Source organism: Heteronotia binoei, chromosome 3, assembly GCF_032191835.1.
Source record: "Heteronotia binoei isolate CCM8104 ecotype False Entrance Well chromosome 3, APGP_CSIRO_Hbin_v1, whole genome shotgun sequence".
Taxonomy (NCBI): domain Eukaryota; kingdom Metazoa; phylum Chordata; class Lepidosauria; order Squamata; family Gekkonidae; genus Heteronotia; species Heteronotia binoei.
In genome coordinates, this window is record NC_083225.1 from 173,236,564 (window position 1) to 173,259,365 (window position 22,802).

Consider the following 22,802-nt stretch of genomic DNA (forward strand, 5'->3'; position numbering starts at 1 on the left):
GGATCCTGTTTCTGTGCATTCCTGCTAAAAAAAGCTCAGCCCATGTCTATATTTAAAACAATTCAAGCCCATGAGTCTAGTGATATGAGACCATTGCTAGTTTCATGACATTTGTAAAAAAATAAAAAGACTCCCAGCTGGGTTGCCCTCTCCTGCCCCCTGGTGTAACTGGGCAGCATGAGAAGGCAGTGCAGAGCTGTCAGGAGCCATCAGCTTCCCACATGCACCGCGAGCTCAGCTAGGCTGCCTTCTCATGCCACCGGGCTCAAACTGGGCAGCAGTCCAGCCAGGATTCTATTTTTCCCAAACTGATCTTGCGAACGTTGTGAATTTCCTGCATTGTGCAGGGGGGTTGGACTAGATGACCCTGGTGGTCCTTCCCAACTCTATGGCCATTTTCGCACTGACCTTTTACTGGCGCGACCACCCTCTTCACACCGGAGGATCTGCCCGGATTTCGCACAAGAAGCGCCGGTGCACCCAAAAGAGCCGGCTACTTCCGTCGCGAAACCCGCTCAAACGTTTTCCTGCTTCTTGGCGGTTTCCGAGGGTGGTCGCGCCAGTAAAAGGTCAGTGCGAAAACGCTCTATGATTCTAAGAAGGCAGCACAAAGCTGCACCTGCCGAGAGCCCCTGGATCCCCACACACCCAGTGAGCCTAGCTGGGCCACTTGAAACCCAAACGGCAGGAGGAGGCAGTGCTGAGCTGAGCACACGGAGGGCCATTGCCTCCCCGCATTCACAGCAAACCTGGCTGGGCTGCCCTCTGGTGCGCAAGAATCAACAGACTGGCAAAAAGGAATGGTGCATTCCGCAGACGCACAATCAGAAGTCCAATGTAAAGGCTCGACTGTTCAGATTTTCTGCAGTAAGCTGTGTGTGCATAATAGACCAAAGCCTTCTGCTTTCATCAAGCAGCCCAGCAGTATTAATATCTGGCAGGGTTACACTGGGACAGGATTTGCAGGGGTGGCTGTATCCCTCATAAAGCTGCACTGCATTCCACCTCCACCGAGCGAGTCCCCTCTTGTGGATCTCAGGGTGTGGAGGGACTCAGTTTCGAGAGTCTCAGCCCAGAAAGAGAAGGGTCTTGGTTTGTGTCCAGTGATCTGATCAGAAACCACAGAACGTGCCGAAGCAAAATTGGGAATACCAGGAAAAATGCCAGGACATGTCCACAGCTGCCTCACAGATGTCCATTTATATGGTTCCCTAGAGCTGCTACCTCCATAGTCGTAAACTATCCATGTGCAGTGGTGTGCATCTCAGCCTTTCATAAACAGCACTTCTTCCCTGGATCCGTTTCATGACAAAATAAGTTCAATTTTCTAGACCCAATGAAGGCCAGATGAGCAGTGTGGGCCTCATTCTGTTTGCTAAACAGTTAACAGCTGAGTGTTTCCTGAGCATCATTAGAAAGGCCTAGGATGTTGACAGATGGGGAAGAAGCCGAGGAGTAGGAGATGTGTGGATTTATACCCCACCCTTCACTCAGAGCAGCTTACAATCTCCTTCCCTTCCCCTCCCCACAACAGACACCCTGTGAGGTAGGTGGGGCTGAGAGAGCTCTCAGAGGACTGCTCTTGAGAGAACTGCTCTGCAAGAACTGTGGCTGACCCAAGCCAACTGCATGCTGAGGAGTGGAGAATCAAGAAGAAGACGACAACGATGACGAAGACATTAGTTTTATATTCCACCCTCAAGAGTCTCAGAGCGGCTCACAATCACCTTTATCTTCCTCCCCCACAACAGGCACCCTGTGAGGTTGGTGGGCCTAAGAGAGCTCTCACAGCAGCTGCCCTTTCAAGGACAAGCTCTGTGACAACTACGGCTGACCCAAGGCCATTCCAGCAGCTGCAAGTGGAGGAGTGGGGAATCAAACCCGGTTCTCCCAGATTAGAGTCCACCACCCTTCAGCACTACACCAAACTGGCTCACAGGACTGGCAGTCTTCTGTCCAGAATGATAACTGGTGATTCAGACAGAGATGTCCATCATTTCATTATTCATATTTGATGGCTCATTATGGGAACTGATGCTCTTGCAAAGGACCGCATTTCAGTTGACCAGCATGGTGCAGTGGTTAGAGCCTCAGAAGAGGGTCTGGGAGTCCCAGGTGTAAATCCCCACTCTTACATGGAAACTTGCTAGGTGACTTCACGACAATCACATGCTCTCAGCCTAGCCCACCTGACAGGGCTGTTGTGAGGGTAAAATGGAGGAGAGGATAACAACATAAGCTATGTTGGGTCCCCACTGAGGAGAAAGGTGGGGCACGATTTTTTGTTTTTTAAATATTACTCTTCTGCAGTGTTCCCTCTAAGCTGAGTTAGCATGAGCTAGCTTGCAGATTTTTAGCCTTCAGCTCACACATTTTAGCTTAGGAAAAATGGCTCACAATTTTAATGCCAGTGGCTCACAAAGTAGAATTTTTGCGCACAAGACTCTGTAGTTTAGAGGGAACATTGCTCTCCTGTTGGCTACATAATAATAATAAATTTTTATTTGTACCCCGCCCTCCCCCGCCGAAGCAGGCTCAGGGCGGCTAACAACACAGTGACCAATGGTACATTAATAAATAAAACATTAATAAACAACATAGTAACCAATGGTGCATTAATTAAAACCATTACATTACATTAATTACTACAGATTGCAAAAAAGCACGATCACTTCTGCTGTTGCTTTATCTAGTACGGCTACAACTATCCTGTCAGGAGGCAGAACTACTCATTCAGCATTCAAGCTGCTGTTAAACAGGGGTGGAATTCTAGCAGGAGCTCCTTTGCATATTAGGCCACGCACCCCTGATGTAGCCAGTCCTCCAAGAGCTTACAAAAAAAAGCCTTGTAAGTTCTTGGAGGATTGGCTACATCGGGGTGTGTGGCCTAATATGCAAAGGAGCTCCTGCTAGAATTCCACCCCGGCTGTTAAACATTGTGAGTGCAGCAAGCTACGGATTGGCGAGAGGAGTGAGTGGGCATGCCTCTAGTAGCACACAAACTGACATCCAGAACATGAGGGTTTAATCTGTGGCACGTGACCCAGCGATGGCTCTTCCCTAAAAACATATGGGCAGCATTACCGGATCAGATCAAAGCTGCATCTATCCAGCATTTATCCCCGACAACTCTATCCAGACAAATAAAATGGACAAATGGGTTCTAGCTCAGATCAAATCAAGCCTGAACTCTCCCAAGAAGTGAAAAATGACTAAATTGAGCCTCTTGTACTTTGGTCACATTAGGAGAAGACAAGAGTCACTGGAAAAGATGACGATACTGGGAAACATGGAAGGCAACAGGGAAAAGAGGAAGACCAGCATGAGATGGATTGAGGTGGGAAGAAATGATGCAGGAGAAACAATGGAAAGGGGTGGGTGGGGAGGCGAATGGTGCAAACATCTGTACTGTAAGAAGAGGCAGTCGGGGAGGAGTGGTTTATTTCAAACCTCTCCAGTTTTCCCGTTTTACATCCACATTTTCCAAGGCAAACAGAGCAACAGAGGTCTGCCCAAGTGTCTTCACCGTGGTGAAGGTGGCAGGTCCTTCATTCTCAAGTTCTGTTGCCTACAGCCACTCCACACGATGGAAGAATTTTTTTTTTTAAATACAGGCTTGTGTAACAGAAGTTCTAACTGGAAGTGACAGAGGGTAGCTCTAGGTATCTTTGGGTACTCTATAGTAAAACCATAGAACGTGTAGCAATTCCTAGAGCTACATTTTGAATCTGCTAGTAAGAACTTACGGTAAGTACACAAGGCTGCATTTTTCGAATTTTTCTTCTGCAACACTGTGCTCCCCCAACCCTCCTGCCAGTTGCTAGGTACTGCCTGGCAACCCTAGTCCATCCCTTGTTTAAGGCATATACAAGGTGCAGGTTTATAGTCCTTATCAGCTCTGTAAAGAAAAGCGTATGAATGGGTTCTGATTCTATCAAATTAAAAGCTGAAACATTCCATCTTATTTATTGGAATCCAAGTTTGAAGTAAGCCAGGGCAGCTTGGCAATCATTTGGAGACTATGGGAAGACATGGGGTTAGCCAGTGGCAACAGTGTGACATCACACCTAGGGAAACCTGGAAGTGACATCAGTCATCTCTAGGAATCACCACAAACACTATGGTTTCACCACAGAGTTCCTGCTGATTTCTAGAGAGGTGTAACATCATTTAATCATAGAATCATAGAGTTGGAAGGGACCTCCAAGGTCATCTTGTCCAACCCCCTGCACACTGCAGGAACTTCACAAACACCTCCCCCTCCACACACCAGTGACCCTTGCTCCATGCTTAGAAGATGGCAAAAATCTTCAAGGTCTCTTGTCAAACTAGCCTGGAGAAAAATTGCTGACTGACCCCAAAGGTCTTTATGTCCTCCTGCTGCACCCAGTGAGAAATAGGACCTGGGGGCAGAAAGGGGCTGGTAACCCTGGTTGGGAGACTGCAGTGCTACGCATTTCCATTCAGCTGCATCCCTTGCAACGGTTAGGAACATCTCTTTGCACATATATTCCCTGTCTTATTTCATTTTGTAGCGCGATATACAAATAATAATTATTTTCAAAAGGCGCAGTCGAGTGCTGCGTTCAGGAAGCGCCGCTTTCAGGAAGCGTAAGCAAGTTAGATATCCGATTCCAGGACAATGTTACATATATATGCTAATTGCCGCCGTGAACCGTCTGACTTGTTCAAAGCGATTGCAAACAGTTTTGCTTCTGCAAACAAAGCAAACTAAATTTATGTTTGCTGCTAACCACTCATTCACATGTCGCTAATGTGCAAAAAATGGATTAACCCTGTCACAATGCTTAACCTCTGCAGTGCTCGATGCGGTTTAATGGAATGCTCATAAATTGAACATTTGAAAGAGCTTTAATTTCATGGTGCCTAATGGAAACATTCCTTTCAATGTTAACAGTCAACCTAAATAATAAAGACCGCATCAAATGCCATTCCGTTTATCCCGAAAACAAACAGAATGGTAGCAATGCACAAAATTCACATTTGCCCAACTAGGAACAACTGCTACAGGGTTACCAACCAACTTCTGGCAACCAGGAGGAGGCCTGAAGGCAAGGAACTTGTTTGCATATTAAACCACACCCCCTGACGCCAAGCCAGCCGGAACTGTGTTCCTGCTCAAAACAAGCCCTGCTTGAAGGTATGGGGACACACAAAATGACCCTCTAGGATTCCACAGAAACACTATGACAGAAACCCCCAACATGATGTTTATGGATACTGTGGTGCCCAAGACACTTTCCTGGGCACTAACAAGGCTTCTTATTAAGAACATAAGAGAAAACATGTTGGATCAGGCCAGTGGCCCATTCAGTCCAACACTCTGTGTCACACAGTGGCCAAGAAACCCAAGTGCCACTGGACACCTGATTGGCTAATCAGATTTGAAAATATTGCTTCAACATAGGGTTGTCAGGTCCTAGGCTCTCGCCTGGTGGGTGGGAGCTTTATGGGAGTGGAGGGGCAAGGCAACATCACTGCACATGACACCCCTGGTGTGATGATGTCATGCGGAAGTGACATCATCATGCCAGGGATGTCATCACATTGGGGATGTTGTGCCAGATCGTGGTTGTTGGGGACAGGGCTTCCCCCACCAGCCAGCTGGCCAGTGGCGGTAAGGAGCCTGCTAAATCAAGGGATCCTCCACTCCCACCTGGAGGCTGACAACCCTACTCCAACAGAACCTGTCACCACAGCACATGGTAGGATAGATTTGCCAGGTCCCTTTTGACAACCAGTGGGGGATGGGTGTCAAGAGTCACTCCATCTTTGTTCCTCTATGGTAGAAGCCAGTTTTACCGTACAGTTTTTGCCCAAACACCAGAGTCACTGACATGATGATGTCACTTCCTGTGTGACATCAGCAATGTGACTTAGGCTGCCAAAGATGCAGTGACTCTTGACAAAGATGGAGTGACTCTTGGCACCCATCCCCCACTGGTTGGAACAAAGATGGAGTGACTCTTGCGAGCAAAAATTCTACTTTGCGAGCTACTGGCATTAAAGTTGTGAGCTACCGCATAAATTATTGTGCTCTGGGGTCATCCTTCCTGAGCTAAGACAAATATTTGTGAGCTGGAGGCTAAAAATCTGTGAGCTAGCTCATGCTAACTCAGCTTAGAGGGAACACTGCTCACAGGGTGACTGTTGTGGGGAGAGGAGGGGAAAGCAATCGTGAGACGCTCCGAGACTCCTTAAGACAGAGAAAAGTGGGGTTATAAAAATGTATTCTTCTCTTTTACTATTCCTGAAACATTTGAGGCAGTTTACAGACAAAAGTTTAAAAATCAGTAATATGAATCTTTAAAAAAAAACAACCCCAAACTACTAAAATAGTAGGAGAAAACGTGCACAGAATCAGCAGCGTTCTATGGCACCGGCAGATGCTACACCGGTATGCATGCACGGTATGCATATGTTCCACTTCTAAATATAGCCCCTTGTTGAACAAAGGACAAACTGAAATGTGACATTTCATCAATTTTACCAGTAAATATTTAACTATAGTTTCAGAAATGGGATCTAGGGCTTGAGTCAGGAATCTCATAGCCTGAGACCAGGGCTGGCCCTGCCACTGGGCAAACTAGGTGGTTGCCTAGGGCGCCAGTCTTCTTGGGGTACCAAACTGGGTGTCCCCATGTGACTCAGTGACAGTGCAGCAAGGGTGCTAGCAAGTCTAGGGCTGGCCCTTTCTGAGGCTTAATCTATGGTACAACTCTAACCAGAGTCACATAGGGTTGCCAACCTGCAGGCGGTGGCTGGAGAGCTCCTGGGAATGGGATTACAACTGATCTCCAAGTGTCAGGGATCAGTTCATCTGGAGAAAAAGACCCCTTTGGAAGGTGGTCTCTGTTGCACTTTCCCCATCTCCTCAAACCCCACCCTCCTCAGGCTCCACCCCAAAAATCTGCAGTTATTTCCCAATCCAGAGCCAGCAACCCAACAGTTACACACTTCTTAGCTTAATGAAGTCAACAGGCATAGAAGGATCTAAGTTTGTTTAGGATAACTCTGTTAGAAGCGACGTCAAAGAATGAATGGGCAGAAGTCTGACATTAAAAACAACAACATTCAGAAACAAGTGGGGGAACGTGTAAACCTTCCAGGACGTACATGGCACGTTCACACTAAACTAAATAATGTGTTTTACATCTGGATTTTTGCTATTCTTACACAGTAAAAATCCAGATGTAAAAGGCATTATTTAGTGTAGTGTGACCACACCAACAACAGTTGCTGATCTAAAACTAGCAGTTTTTTTTTTACAAAGGAATTTCAAAAAGGGATTAGAAAGAGAAACTGCTGAATTGCAATTGATAATGAAGCTCAAGACAATGCATCCTCCTGGACTGAACTGAGATCTAGGTTTCCTATCATCAATTGCTGATTTCTCCATGCCTATCAACATATCACACCTAATCCAGTCATGCTTCCTATTGTCATTCACCTGCTATTGCCATTTGGCATCTGAAATGACTCCACTCCAAGATATAAGGGCAGATGGACTCACGTTCTAGCTGTATCTGAAGAAGTAAGCAGTGGCTCATGAAAGCTAATACCCTGCCATAAATTTTGTTAGTCTAAAGTGCTACTGGGCTCTTGCTGTTTTCTACTGTTGGCTATTGTAAGTTATGGTCAAGCGAGACCCGCACAAGGCCTTGCTTTAGTGCCAGTAAAAGTTTCAGCCATTCTTCGAACCAAGTCCTTGGGGATTTATTACAAAGCATCTGCCTGAGCTAGCTTGAACAAGACGGATACCTTTACACGGTCATTTGAAAGCCACATTCGTTTCCACAGAATTTATTTCAATCAAACAGCTTTGATTTACAGCCCAATAATTTAACTCAGTGAATTTCATTCACAGTCATGCCCAGTTGCTGGAACATCGGTGTGTAAGCTATGCTCTTCTGTAGCCAAAAATGATTGCACCCTGACTCTGCTTACAGTATTCACTGACAGGATCCCATCACCCCTCATGCGACCGAGAAATACTAGAATAACCACTTGTGAAATCCAACCCAGTACAGCAGTCTGAATGCTGGGTTTGGATGGTGATAAGAATTTGGGTTCCAGCCCCTTCTTGGGGCCATGAAGCTCATTGGGTGATCTTGGTCCAGTCACGGGGTTGTTTGGAGGGATCACCCCATCCATGACTGCAGGAAGAATATGCAGGGATGGGATATTTAATATGGCAAAGGACAACACAACTTCTTTGTTTTCATCCTTCAGTATATAGGACCCACTATAACCAAAGCAATGAAGAAGATTTTTAGGGACACATTTGATGTTCTTTCCATTGATCAGTCAAGTAGATGTAATTTAATATTTTCACTGAGGGTTGGAATAAAATCAGTTTTAATATCCATAATGGTGAAAGCCCAATTATGTCTTTACAGGATGGGGGGCTGGAATCACTAGAGAGCCAGTTTGGTGTAGTTGTTAAGTGTGTGGACTCTTATCTGGGAGAAGCAGGTTTGATTCCCTCCTCCACTTGCAGCTACTGGAATGGCCTTGGGTTAGCCATAGCTCTCGCAGAGTTGTCCTTGAAAGGGCAGCTTCTGTGAGAGCTCACTCAGCTCCACCTACCTCACAGGGTGTCTGTTGTGAGGGAAGAAGATAAAGGAGATTGTAAGCCGGTCTGAGATTCTGATTCAGAGAGAAGGGCAGGGTATAAATCCATGGTCTTCTTCTTAGGTTAGATTTGTGTCTGTGGTAAGGGCTGCAGACAGGTCCCAGATTCAATATCTGGTTATGTCCAGTTAAAATATCAGGTAGGAGGTGATGTGAAATACATGAGATCCTGGAGAGCTGCTGCCATTCAAATAGATAATACTGACCACAATATACCAATGTTGTGTTTCAGCAGAAGGCAGCTTCATGTGTTCAGCTTTTGGTCCTGGGACTTTCTACTACAAGAGTTGCCCACCTCCAGGAATAATGTCCTAGAGTCCACCTGGATCTCCTGCTATTACAGTTGATCACCAGGTAATCAACATAAATTCACCTGGAGAAAATGGGTGTTTTGGAGGGTGGACTCTAGAGCATTAAACCCTGCTAAGGTTCCTCCCCTTCCCAAACTACAGCTGCCAAGCCCCTGGTTCGGGCAGGGATTCCTCTGCCAGGGAGGTTCCTAACCCGCTGGCCCACATTGGGACAGCAGGGGGAACCTCCCCCTATGTCACTGGTGTGATGACATCACCCAGAAGTGATGTCATCGTGCTGGCGACGTCATTCAGCAGCCACTCTAGGCACTTCTGGGAAAACTCTATGGTTTTCTTGGATGCTCTAGTCATTTGAGAGGGGAAACTCTATGGTACAATAGGCTCCAGAACACAGGGGCCTTGGCAACCCTATCCCAAACCCTGCCCTCCCTAGGCCCCTATATAAATCTGGAGACCAAGTCCTGTAAGGAAAGGCTGAAGGAGCTGGGTATGTTTAGCCTAGAGAGGAAACAACTGAGAGGTAATACGATAACCATCTTCAAGTTCTTGAAGGGCTGTTATATAGACGGTGGTGTGGAGTTGTTTTCTCTTGCCCCAGACGGTCGGTCCAGAACCAACAGGTTGAAATGAACTCAAAAGGGTTTTTGACTAATCATTAGGAAGAACTTCCTGACAGTTAGAGTGGTTCCTCAGTGAAACAGGCTTCCTCGGGAGGTGGTGGGCTCTCCTTCTTTGGAGGTTTTCAAACAGAGGCTAGAAGACCATCTGAAAGCTATGCTGATTCTGTGAACTTAGACAGATCATGAGAAGGAGGGCAGGAAGTGTTGCATTAGTGCTTAGTTTTTGTGGCCCTTTCTCACACACCCAAGGAAATGCTGTTTGCCACTCTGGGGTCAGGCACCATAAGAACATAAGAACATAAGAGAAGCCATGTTAGATCAGGCCAATGGCCCATCCAGTCCAACATTCTGTGTCACACAGCGGCCAAATATATATATATATATATATATATACACACACACACACTGTGGCTAATAGCCACTGATGGACCTCTGCTCCATATTTTTATCTAACCCCTTCTTGAAGGTGGCTATGCTTGTGGACGCCACCACCTCCTGTGGCAGTGAATTCCACATGTTAATCACCCTTTGGGTGAAGAAGTACTTCCTTTTATCCGTTTTAACCTGTCTGCTCAGCAATTTCATCGAATGCCCACGAGTTCTTGTATTGTGAGAAAGGGAGAAAAGTACTTCTTTCTCTACTTTCTCCATCCCATGCATTATCTTGTAAACTTCTATCATGTCACCCCTCAGTCGACGTTTCTCCAAGCTAAAGAGCCCTAAGCGTTTCAACCTTTCTTCATAGGGAAGGTGTTCCAGCCCTTTAATCATTTTAGTTGCCCTTTTCTGAACTTTCTCCAATGCTATAATATCCTTTTTGAGGTGCGGCGACCAGAACTGCACACAGTACTCCAAATGAGACCGCACCATCGATTTATACAGAGGCATTATGATACTGGCTGATTTGTTTTCAATTCCCTTCCTAATAATTCCCAGCATGGCGTTGGCCTTTTTTATTGCAAACGCACACTGTCTTGACATTTTCAGTGAATTATCTACCATGACCCCAAGATCTCTCTCTTGGTCTGTCTCTGCCAGTTCACACCCCATCAACTTGTATTTGTAGCTGGGATTCTTGGCCCCAATGTGCATTACTTTGCACTTGGCCACATTGAACCGCATCTGCCACGTTGACGCCCACTCACCCAGCCTCAACAGATCCCTTTGGAGTTCCTCACAATCCTCTCTGGTTCTCACCACCCTGAACAATTTAGTGTCATCCGCAAATTTGGCCACTTCACTGCTCACTCCGAACTCTAAATCATTTATGAACAAGTTAAAGAGGATGGGACCCAGTACCGAGCCCTGCGGCACCCCACTGCTTACCGTCCTCCACTGCGAAGACTGCCCATTTATACTCACTCTCTGCTTCCTATTACTCAGCCAGTTTTTGATCCACAAGAGGACCTGTCCTTTTACTCCATGACTCTCAAGCTTTCTAAGGAGCCTTTGATGAGGAACTTTATCAAAAGTTCCTCATCACCAATTTTTCTCCAGGCCAGTTCGGCCAGGTATTCTGGACGTTTTTTTTTTTTTTTTGCCATTTTCTGGGCATGGAAAAACAACAACATGATGGGATCACAGTTCATAGTAAAGAATATACAGACAAACAACACTGTGATATGCTGGCTAACATATTTAGGGAAACTTTTTCTAAAGTACTATATCACAATTCTTACAAAGCTATTTGTCATATTAGAAGGAAATACAATGTTACAAAAAGTTCCATCCAATGAGCACCCGGTTTAGGCTCATTTCATCAACTTCTTTCTCAAGGATGTTCCTGTACATGGCAAGGTTATCAGCTTCCTGTTGTATTCCAGTGTATGTATTAGGACCAAATTGGTCCTTAACTTCTTAAAACAGAAGCAAAAAGCCTTCTGGTTTTGACTGGTAAATGCTCTCTGCAATCTCTTTGTTTCTTTCAAAATTACCACCCTCTCAGTACCACTTGTGCTTACATGTATATGGAGCTTTTAAACCAGTCCTAAACCTAGTCTGTTGCAAAAGCCTTCAGAGATTAGATGGTACAATGTTTGTTTTTTTTTGGGGCTGGAAAATATTCTCTCCCTTTTTCTGTCATAAGTGGTTTAATTTTGAAGCAAGATAGTTCTAAATTTCTTTAGCAGATACAAAAGCCTTCTAATTATTACTGGCAAAATGCTCTTCTGGGCATTGAGAAGGGATCACTGGTGTGTGTGTGTGTGTGGGGGGGGGAGATATTTGTTATTTTCCTGCATTGTGCAGGGGGTTGGACTAGATGACCCCGCAGGTCCGTTCCAACTCTATGGGCGTTTTCGCACTCACCTTCAAGTGGCGCGACCACCCTCCTCACGCCGGAGGATCTGCAGGGATTTCGCATAAGAAGCGCCGGAGCAGCCAAAAGAGCCGGAAAGTTCCGTCGCGAAACCCGCTCAAACGTAAACCGCCAAGAAGCAGGAAAACGTTTGAGCGGCTTTTGCGACGGAAGTCGCCGGCTCTTTTGGCTGCTCCGGCGCTTCTTATGCGAAATCCCTGCAGATCCTCCGGCGTGAGGAGGGTGGTCGCGCCACTTGAAGGTGAGTGCGAAAACGCCCTATGATTCCATGAAAACAGAAATTAAAAAAAGAAAATGGAAAACAGGGGCATGTATATATTACTTTAAAATTAGGCCTGTTAGCATCTTTTCTGAATAAATGACAGCTTGCCATTTTCTTTAATTACAAGGCCTGACATGTTTAACAGCAGAAAACTGGCCTCTAGCTTGACAGCTTTCTCTCTCTCTCTCTTTTTTTTAAAAGAAAGAAAGAATAAATCAATACTTAGACTCGAGGGCACCAGCTTGGTCATCAGGATCAATATTAGAAAAAATATCGCTTGTCAAGGCCCTCTGGCCTCCTATTGATCCAAATAAGGAGCTGCTAGCGGATTGAATAATGATAGCCCACTGTAGCCCAAATAATTCTCGGGTATCAGCGCTTCTGGCTAATGAATTTCTGAGTCATGCAAATGAAGGGGTATTTTTCTAGACAGCAGAATCTGGAAGACGATAAAGCAATTAGCTAGCCTCCCAAAAGTCAAGTTTTGAATATTGTCTAATAAAGGTTGCCAGATCTGTGCTGGAAAATATTGGAGACTTTGGGGGTGGACGTGGGAGAGGCCTGAGGCACAGCAGGCCTGATCAGGATTGGGACCGCCTCATGTCATTTTTAAATTCCTTCAGCAGCCTTGTGGAAGCCATGAGGATACTTTTCCGTCTAGTTTGGCCCTCTGCTAGAATAAGGAAAAGGAAGTTGTTGCTACTGCAGCTCTGAGAGAGAAAACATCACTTATTAAGGAATTGAGAAAGCAAACCTTCCCTTTCTTTTATACCCTTAGAAGCGCATCGATTCACGAATTCTGAGCAGCAAGACAGTTGTTTCTTTTCTTTTCTTTCTTCCTTTTTTTTCCTCATGCAAGAGCTAAAAAGACTGAGACAAATTTTGCAGTTGCTAAAATGATCTTTGGATCCTTATCACTGAGCAAAAAAAGCCAAGGGGAAAGAAAACCTCATTTATTAAACCTGTGAAAGAAAAGAGAAAGAAAATACCACTTATTAAACTTGTGCTCCTAATGAAAACTATTTCATTATTTCCTGATTTTGATGGCAAGCCTTCAGAATGCCAGCCTCCAGATGGGACCTGGGGATACCCTGGAATTACAGCTTATCTCCAGGCTATAGAGATCAGTTCTCCTGGAGGAAATGAATGCTTTGGAGGGTGGACTTGATGGTATTGTACCCCACTGAGGTCTCTGTCCTTCCCAGGCTCCATCCCCAGATGGAGCTTCCCAACCTGGATCTGGCAATCTTATGCCCCCTCAACCACAGCTGGGGGGACCATGCAACCCTAGAAACAACATACATTAACTAATGTTTACTGTTTCAGCCTCAGGTACTTACACAGACATACAAGACTGTCTTATACTGAGTCAGACCATTAATCTATCGAGGTCAGTCTTGTTTCCTCTCCAGGGTATCAGGCAGAGGTCTTTCAAATCCCCTGACGACTATTTTAATTGGAAGTAAGACAGACTTCCCTCTGGAGAGATCTTTTAAGGCCTTTAACAAAGGCAGCAACCTAGGCACATCTCTTTGTGGGTCTTCGCTGTACAAACCTGGAAGTGACATTCACCACATCAACATGATTCCTCCCAGCTACCACAGAGCTTTTTTTGAGGATCCTAGAATGTCATGCCAATGTAATGACACCACTTTCAGGTCTGTGCCAGACATGACATTCTGCTTCCAGCCTGCTAACTGACTCATTTCTTTGCTTACAACGTTAGCACTTGTTGGTCTTAAAGATGCTTTCTTTGTATTTCTCCCATGGGATCCAGAGTACTTTGCAAAGGAAGTGCTGGCTCTTTCCTTCCTTCCCCAAGGGACTGTGGGGGGTGGGGGGGGGAGAGCCTCAGCTAATTGACCCCATGAAAGTGGGGATCAGGACAGTGAGTGAACAGTGGGAGGTGCCAGAGACCTTGTAAGCCAGTTTGGTGTAGTGGCTAAGTGCACCGACTCTTATCTAGGAGAACCAGGTTTGATTCCCCACTCCTCCACTTCCACCTGCTGGAATGGCCTTGGGTCAGCCATAGCTAGGGTTGCCAATCCCCAGGTGGGGGCAGGGGATCCCCCGGTTTGGAGACCCTCCCCCCGCTTCAGGGTCGTCAGAAAGCGGGGGGAGGGGAGGGAAATGTCTGCTGGGAACTCTATTATTCCCTATGGAGATCTATTCCCATAGAAAATCGTGGATAATTGATCTGTGGGTATCTGGGGCTCTGGGGGGGCTGTTTTTTGGGGTAGAGGCACCAAAATTTCAGCACAGTATCTAGTGCCTCTCCCCAAAATACCCCCCAAGTTTCAAAAAAGATTGGACCAGGGGGTCCAATTCTATGATCCCCAAAAGAAGGTGCCCCTATCCATTATTTCCTATGGAAGGAAGGAATTGAAAAGGTGTGCCGTCCCTTGAAATGTGATGGCCAGAACTCCCTTTGGAGTTCAATTATGCTTGTCACAACCTTGATCTTGGCTCCACCCCTAATGTCTCCTGGCTCCACCCCAAAGTCTCCTGGCTCCACCCCCAAAGTCCCCAGATATTTCTTGAATTGGACTTGGCAACCCTAGCCATAGCTATCCCAGGAGTTGTCCTTGAAAGGGCAGCTGCTGTAAAAGCTCTCTCAGCCTCACCTACCTCACAGGGTGTCTGTTGTGTGTGGAGGAAGGTAGAGGAGATTGTGACCGCTCTGAGACTCTGAGATTCAGAGAACAGGGCAGGATATAAATCCAATATCATCTTCTTCTCTTCTTAAGCCTAGCTTCTTCACCTAATTGGATGGGGTGAAACAGGTGGTATGGGTACCACTACAATCTGTTAAAATTAGTTTTCTAACTAAATCTGATGATGCTGTCAAATAATTGTGATGGTGGTGGTGATGATGATGATGATCCACTCTCCCAAAGCCGGCTCAGAGCGGGTAACATCAATTTATAAAACACATTACATTCTAAAACAAGAAATACGATAAGAACATAAGAGAAGCCATGTTGGATCAGGCCAATGGCCCATCCAGTCCAACACTCTGTGTCACACAGTGGCCAAAAAATTATATGTATATATACACACACACACACACACACAATGTGGCTAATAGCCACTGATGGACCTCTGCTCCATATTTTTATCTAAACCCCTCTTGAAGGTGGCCATGCTTGTGGCCGCCACCACCTCCTGTGGCAGTGAATTCCACATGTTAATCACCCTTTGGGTGAAGAAGTCCTTCCTTTTATCTGTTTTAACCTGTCTGCTCAGCAATTTCATCGAATGCCCACGAGTTCTTGTATTGTGAGAAAGGGAGAAAAGTACCTCTTTCTCTGCTTTCTACATCAAAATTATAATAAGTCCAATAAATACAATAAAATCCATAACATACCTCCAGTATACAGCTATAAGATGCCATAATATCCTATGGGGAGCTAACATATAACCATTTGATAAGAACAGAGGGGGAGGGGGGAGAGAAGGCGGGGGAGGCCAATTGTAGATGAAACCCGTCAGCACATGTTCTAGTGATTGACTCTAGGCTGATTCTGCATTCAGCAGAGGGTTGGCCTAGATGGCCTGTATTGTCCCTTCCAACTCTGTGATTCTCTGATTCTATGACAAGTCTGTTCCCTATACCCAGCGGGTGAGGTGCTTTGTCGGAGACTGAACCTGGGACTTTCTCCATGCACAGATGCCGTCTTCCACTGAGCGACAGCCCTTCCCCAATCTGGCTGTCAACAGATGCCAGCGTATACTTTGTAAAGCAGGTCTGGAGAAAGCCTTTGTTACTTCCCACGTTATCAAATATGCTGTTTAAAAAGATGGCAGCAGCTTTTAACATTACCTATAGCACTGATCCTGCTCACATAATTACCACCCAGTTCCAAATCTATGCAACGGCATCTACTCCCAGTCTATTTCCTCACCTGCTCCCCTCCTTTCCCCGCCTTCTTAGTATGAATAAATCATTAGAACAGATGGCGGGAGATTATCAATAAAAGGCGCTGTTAACCTCAGTATAAATCCACCACACTCAGTCAACAGGCTTCGCTAAGCCACCTGCTCATTTATTACACTCAGAACAACCCTTCAATGGTTAAGGAATTAATTTTTTTTTTTAATGCTAGTGATGGTGTTGCAAAGTAGACTAATGTAAAAAATAACGTTAGGCGAAGCTGACAGATTTGTGAGCACAAAAAGCTTTAAGGGGACTGATTTTCAACGGAACGTCTCCCTTTCGTAGCCACAGTTGAACTGCTTGTTTGGAAAGAGGTAGGGCATCTGGGTCGAACGTCATAGAAAAGAAACCTGGCGGATTTTTTTTCCAAGGCAGTTTGTTTGGGGTTTTTTTTTTCCCACCAAGATGTTTTCAAAAGATTAAAAGGTCAGAGAAGTTGCTTGACAAATACGGCATGCCATATTGTGTAGATTTGTTTGGCGGCCTATAGGTAGAAGATGCATATGGTATTCGAGGGATGGCGCCAGGGCTCAGGGAAAGAGCATGTGCTTTGTAACTTAAAGCCCCAGGTTAAATCCCTAGCATCTCCAGTTCAAAGGATCAGGCAAGGTGAAAGACGTGTGCCTGGGAGAGCCCAGGTTCATACAGATATAATAGGATTGCCTTTCCCACGGCAGCCCTGGGGACACCCACAATGTTCAGGGCTTTATCTATACAGTTTAATTTATTTCTTAAAAAAAAAAAAAGTTATCACATCCAACCCTTTGGGTACCCAATTTTGTCATTTATTAAGGTTGGTTTCTTCTCTGTTTTTGTTTTGGCGTGAGAGAGCCATGGCTAGCCAGAGTGGGCAATATTAACCTGGGATGTCAACCTACCGGTGGTGGCTGAAGATCTCCATCTATGACGACTGATCTCCATGTGACAGAGAGTAGTTCACCTGGAAAAAATGGCACTTCTGGGAGGTGCACTTTATTATAGTCCCTATCCAGGTGTGGCATTCTAGCAGGAGCTCCTTTGCATATTAGGCCACGTACCCCTGATGTAGCCAATCCTCCAAGAGCTTACAAAACAGAGCTTTGCAAGCTCTTGGGGGATTGGCTACATCATGGTTGTGTGGCCTAATATGCAAAGGAGCTCCTGCTAGAATTCCACCCCTGTCCCTATCTCCCCAAACCCCAATGAAGTCCCTCTCTCCCCAAACCCCGGCCTCCTCAGGCTCCACCCCCAAAATCTTGAATTATTTCCCAACCCTCCCACCAGTTACCAGACATTGCCTGGCAATCCTGATCACCTGTCAGATAGCTTTGCTGGTGCTCTACCCCCAACAGACAATGCTATGCTTAAAATGCACATTATTCATTAACTAAAAGGCCATCCATTAGATTCAAGCAAAAACTCATACTGTGTAAAGATCATTTGTACTGCTGGATTGGGGGCCCGTCCCATTGCCGCGGCCTTTCAGATCATAGCGCCTGTCGCTTTTGTCTGAAAGTTTTGCAACCGCTGCTTTTGCAGCCAAATGCAATAAGAAGAAGCCCTTTGGGAACAGACAAGGCCCAAATAAGTTTATGTTCTTCCAGCTTCACCCACTGTTTATGTATTCAGCTAGCGTTCTGCTCTCTGCGATTGCTTTTGGGTATCTTTTTATTCAGCATCATTTAACACACAAGGTATTATCAAAAGCACTATTTAACATATTTTACCTAACAATTATCACAATATTGTAATTCTAAAAATGTAAATGATGGGGGGGGGGAACTCCCCTTTTAAAGCATTTCGGAGAAAATACAATTGGCAATTATGCTGTATGTTCGTTGGGACACAAAACTCAGAAGAATGTTTGATTGCGCTGGAAAGCATCTTAACGGGCAGCGAGAAATGAACATGACAAATGAACATGACTAAAGCACATTCAAATACAGTGTAAATACGGTGTGATGATAATATAATCTTACAAAGTGGCGACAAATACTCAACAATTACTTACAGTCATCAAGCCGTCTAATTACGAACAATCATTTGACTCTCTCTTGCTGGCTTTACATATTAATACCTGCAATTTTGACAAGATGATGCACAGAATATAGACAGAATGTTGGGTACATTTAACTGTACAGGTAATCACTCTTCAAAGCAGTTTGCTAGAAAGAAATACTGAGAAGACTAAGGTGGGAACTAAGGGGGCACAACACAGCATCCACACTAGTTTCACTCTGGAAACACAGGATACAGGCTTGGCAGGTTGCATTTTATTTTGCCCTTGAGGGAGGGCCCAAGTTTTATTTCATGTGCTTTGTAATAAGAAGATGAGAGGTGAAATAAAGTGAGTTCAGCCAGCTCTGAATCAACCAAGAACACTTTATTGCAAGAAGAAACAGTCACAAAGGAACACAGGCAAAACTGCAACTATATACAATCTGCCCATGGTTAACCACGTCCCCCTAGCAGGCAACAGTTACTCCTGTTGGCTTACTCCAGAATCCTTCATTTGCATCTCTTTGTTACAAGCTGTTACATGCCTAGCACCCTGATTGGCCGGTTCTTCCAGACTTCAAGATCCTGGTTTGCAAGGAGTGCCTGCCTCAAGCTCAGGCATGAGAACCCAGTAAAACACAATACATAACAAGAGGTGTGCTGGATCAGACCTAGTCCCTAACATCTGGCCTCATGTTGAAGCCAAAGCCTTCCTTTGCTGCTGCCTCATAGAGCTGGCCATCGGTGGTTTGCTGCCTCTGATTGTGGAACTTCCTTTTAGTCATCATGGCTATGTCCCCTTTGATGGATATATTGTCAACAAATCTTGTCCCTTTCAAAGTCACTAAATTAAAGCCAGGGATCTGCCAAGATCCACAGCCTGGAAGAGGTTCCATCCCCTAACTGGAGAGTACAATAGATTTAGAGATAAATATTTTAAAAGATGCAATTTAAGAGGGAAGGGGAGCTTAACCAGTCCCAATTTAAGCCTTGAGCTACTTTTTACCTAATGCTTTGAGAAAAATAAATGGGATTTCCAACGGAACTGTCATTTCTTTCAACTGATACGACCAGTTCTTTCTCTTTCTGGCTCATTGTGGATGAGGTTTCCTCACACAAATAGGGTTGCTAACCAGCAGCCATTTTCCCCAGGTGAACTGATTTCCCTTGCCTGAATATCAGTTCTAATCCCAGGAGTTGCCCAGCCACTACCTGGAGGTTTGGCAACCCTTTCATTGTTCAGTCGCACAGTCAAGTCCAACTCTTTGCGACCCCATGGACAAAGTCACACCAGGCCCTCCTGTCTTCTGCCATCCTCCGAAGTCTGCTCAAATTCGTGTTTGTTACATCAGTAACACTGTCCAGCCATCTCATCTTTCGCCATCCTCTTCTTCTTTTGCCTTCTGTCTTTCCCAGCATCAGGATCTTCTCCAGTGAGTGCTCTCTTCTCATTTGGTGGCCAAAGTGTTCAAGCTTCAGCTTTAGCATCTCACCTCCCAGGGAACAGTCTGTGTTGATTTCCCTTAGGACTGACTGATTGGATCTTCTTGCAGTCCAAGGGACTCTCAAGATTCTTCTCCAGCACCACAGCTCAAAAGCATCTATTCTTCTGCGCTCGGCCTTCCTTTACTACTAGCCATACATTACTACTGGGAATACCATCGCTTTGACTATACAGACTTTTGTTGGCAGGGTGATGTCTCTACTTTTTATTATACTGCCCAGGTTCGCCATAGCTGTCCTCTCAAGGAGCAAACGTTTTTAATTTCATGGCTACAGTCACTATATACAGTGATCTTGGATCCCAGAAACATGAAGTCTGTCACTACTTCCATGTCTTCCCCTTCTATTTGCCATAGTGTGATGGGGCCGGATGCCATGATCTTAGGTTTTTTGATGCTGAATTTCAAGCCTACTTTTGTGCTCTCTTTTTTCACCCTCAACAAGAGGTTCTTTAGGTCCTCCTCACTTTCTGCCATTAGAGTAGTGTCATCTGCATATCTGAGGTTGTTGATGTTTCCCCTGGCAATCTTAATTTCGGCTTGTGCTTCATCCAGGCCAGCATTCTGCATGATGTACTCTGCATATAAATTAAATAAGCAGGGTGACAATATAAATCCTTGTCGAACTCCTTTTCCTATTCTAAACCAATCAGTTGTTCCATATCCCGTTCTGACCATTGCTTCTTGACCCTTATTCAGGTTTCTCAGAAGACATGTGAAGTGGTCTGGTACTCCCATCTCTTTAAGGACTTGCCACAGTTTGTTGTAATCCACACAATCAAAAGCTTTAGCTTAGTCAAAACAGACATTTTTCTGATACTCCCGTGCTTTCTCCATAATCCAGCGAATGTTGGCAATTTGATCTCTAGTTCCTCTACCTCTCCGAAACTCAGCTTGAACTTCTGGTAGTTCCCGATCAACATACTTCTGAAGTCTAGCTTGTAGGATCTTTAACATAATCTTGCTGGCATGTGAAATGAGTGCAATGGTGTGATAGTTTGAACATTCCTTGACATTACCCTTCTTTGGGATTGGAATATAAATTGACCTCAACCCTACTTAGAAATAAATATTTAGAAGTAAAACAACTGCTGTCCAGTATGTGTCATTGTGAATAGCCTTGAGGTCTCTTGGGTGGAGAACCTGGATACAAACCAACCAACCATCAGAAGGAATTCAGAATTATTCTCTGTGAGGGGTGGAGATTACAGACTGATACAAAATGGTAACCTGTGAATGTATCCATATGGAGAAGAGTGACTAACAATACACTCCCTAACAATGACATGCTTCTAAAGTCCACAGACTTTTGTGAATTTACAATGTGTGTAACTCCTCTTAGGAATACACTGTGAACAGAACTGAAATTCAGTAGGTTTTTAAAACCCATGGAAATTTATACAGACAAATTAATACCTCTGGTATCAACCACTGGATCCAGATTGTGTGAACAAGCCTTTTGAAAAAGCAAAACATTGTAGAAAGGGATACTATTAATTAGGGAAGGGGGAGTCACACTTTGCTCAGAGAAAAAATGCCTCCTGTGGCTACGCATAATAATGCCTACTGTTACTAAAATTAAAAAAGGAAACCCAGCAGGCACCAATCCGTTGTGGCTATTTTTTAAAACGGCTTTTCTGCAATTAACAATGCTTAGGTACAAGTTGGCTGATATTTATCAAATGCGTGCTTCCAATACTTTTTTTCCTTCTTCTTCAGAACTATAATCAAAAGCCTGTCAAGAATGGACTGATTCTATGAAAACTGAATTTGTGTCATGTGCTATGAGTAACAGGCAGGGATTGCTCTGGAATTCACAGACGCACACTTCTTTTTGTTCCCCCTCAACATTAATTTAGCATTACATGAACAGAAATACTCAAACCCTTCTCTAAACTGAGCATGGTTTGATAGCTAGACTATCTAACTAGGACCAGAATTACTCATGTTCCAATTCCCACTCTGCCATTAAATTCGACAGTCATTTCTCCGTCTTTCCTAGCGAGGTCAGCCTCCAGGTGGGAACTGGGGATTCCCTGGAATTACAGCTCATCTCCAGACTACAGAGATCAATTAACCTTGAAAAAATGGAAGTTTAGGAGAGTGGACTCATTGTACCCGATGGAGGTTCCTGTCCTCTCCAGGCTCCACCCCCAAATCTCCAGGAGTTTCCCAACCATGATCTGGGAAATCTACCCCCTCCATCCCCTGCTGAAGGCCAGAGGGGACCTGGCAAACCTACTCCCCTCATAGATCTATTGGGAGGATACAACTGAGAAAGTTTACACTACGAGGAGTTCATAGAATTATAGAATCAAAGAGCTGGAAGGAGCCATTCAGGCTATCTAGTCCAACCCCCTGCTCAATGCAGGATCAGTCTAGAGCAGGGGTCCTCAACCTTTTTAAATAGGGGGCCAGTTCACTGTCCCTCAGACTGTTGGAGGGCCGGACTGCCGTTACTGTACAAGGCCGCGGGCCGTCAGTTCTCCGTCTTCTGCATCTCTCTCCCTTCCCCACACCACACACCCTGACCTGGGAACTCACCTCACCTCGGTATCACCTCACACTCTGTTTCCACTGCCTCAGCCCAGTGCCGGAAGTGTGCGTTGCTAACGCAAGTTTAGGTCGAACGTCACTTCCGGTCTGATTTTGCCATAACCCGGCGGGCCGCATAAACGTCCTCAGCGGGCCGCATCTGGCCCACGGGCCGTAGGTTGAGGACCCCTGGTCTAGAGCATCCCTGACAAGTGTTTGTCCACCTGCTGCTTCCTTGGAGTCATGGTACTTAGTCTCACTGGGGATCCCAAACAACTTACAATATTGTTACCGCCTCCTCCAGTTTATCCTCACAATAACCCCATGAGGTCAAGACTGGACTAAGCTCACCAGCAAGCTTTCACGGCAGAGTGGAGATTCAAACTTGTGCTTCCAAGATCCTAACCCACTCCTCCGCTCTGAGTTCCTTGGAGGAAGGGTAGCATCAAGTGATGAGAGACAAACGGCAAGAGCTTAACTCTCCCACTGATAGGCTCACCAACTGACCTGGAGAAGAACATCCTGTCTAGATTTGACATTTGTCAAAGTTATTTGAGTTACAGAAGAAAAAGGGGGAAATTAGCATCAGGGGTGATGCTCTAGGAATGGCAATGGCATTATTATAGGGAATGGAATTTCTTTCCCCCAAAATTTGCTTTCTAAAGATATAGCAGTTAATTCCTATT

General features: G+C 45.2%; 1 protein-coding gene across 2 annotated transcripts in view; it reads right to left on the bottom strand.

The window, feature by feature from the left end:
• Positions 1 to 22,802, bottom strand: part of CNTN5 (contactin 5) — an 897,557-nt gene that overhangs the window by 793,074 nt on the left and 81,681 nt on the right. The window contains exon 2 of one of the 2 annotated variants that reach the window (XM_060234909.1): positions 12,920 to 13,127. The exons of the other annotated variant lie outside the window; for it this stretch is intronic. The gene's annotated coding sequence lies outside the window, so the exon portion shown is untranslated. The remainder of the gene's footprint in view (positions 1 to 12,919; positions 13,128 to 22,802) is intronic. 2 annotated transcript variants of the gene reach the window in all.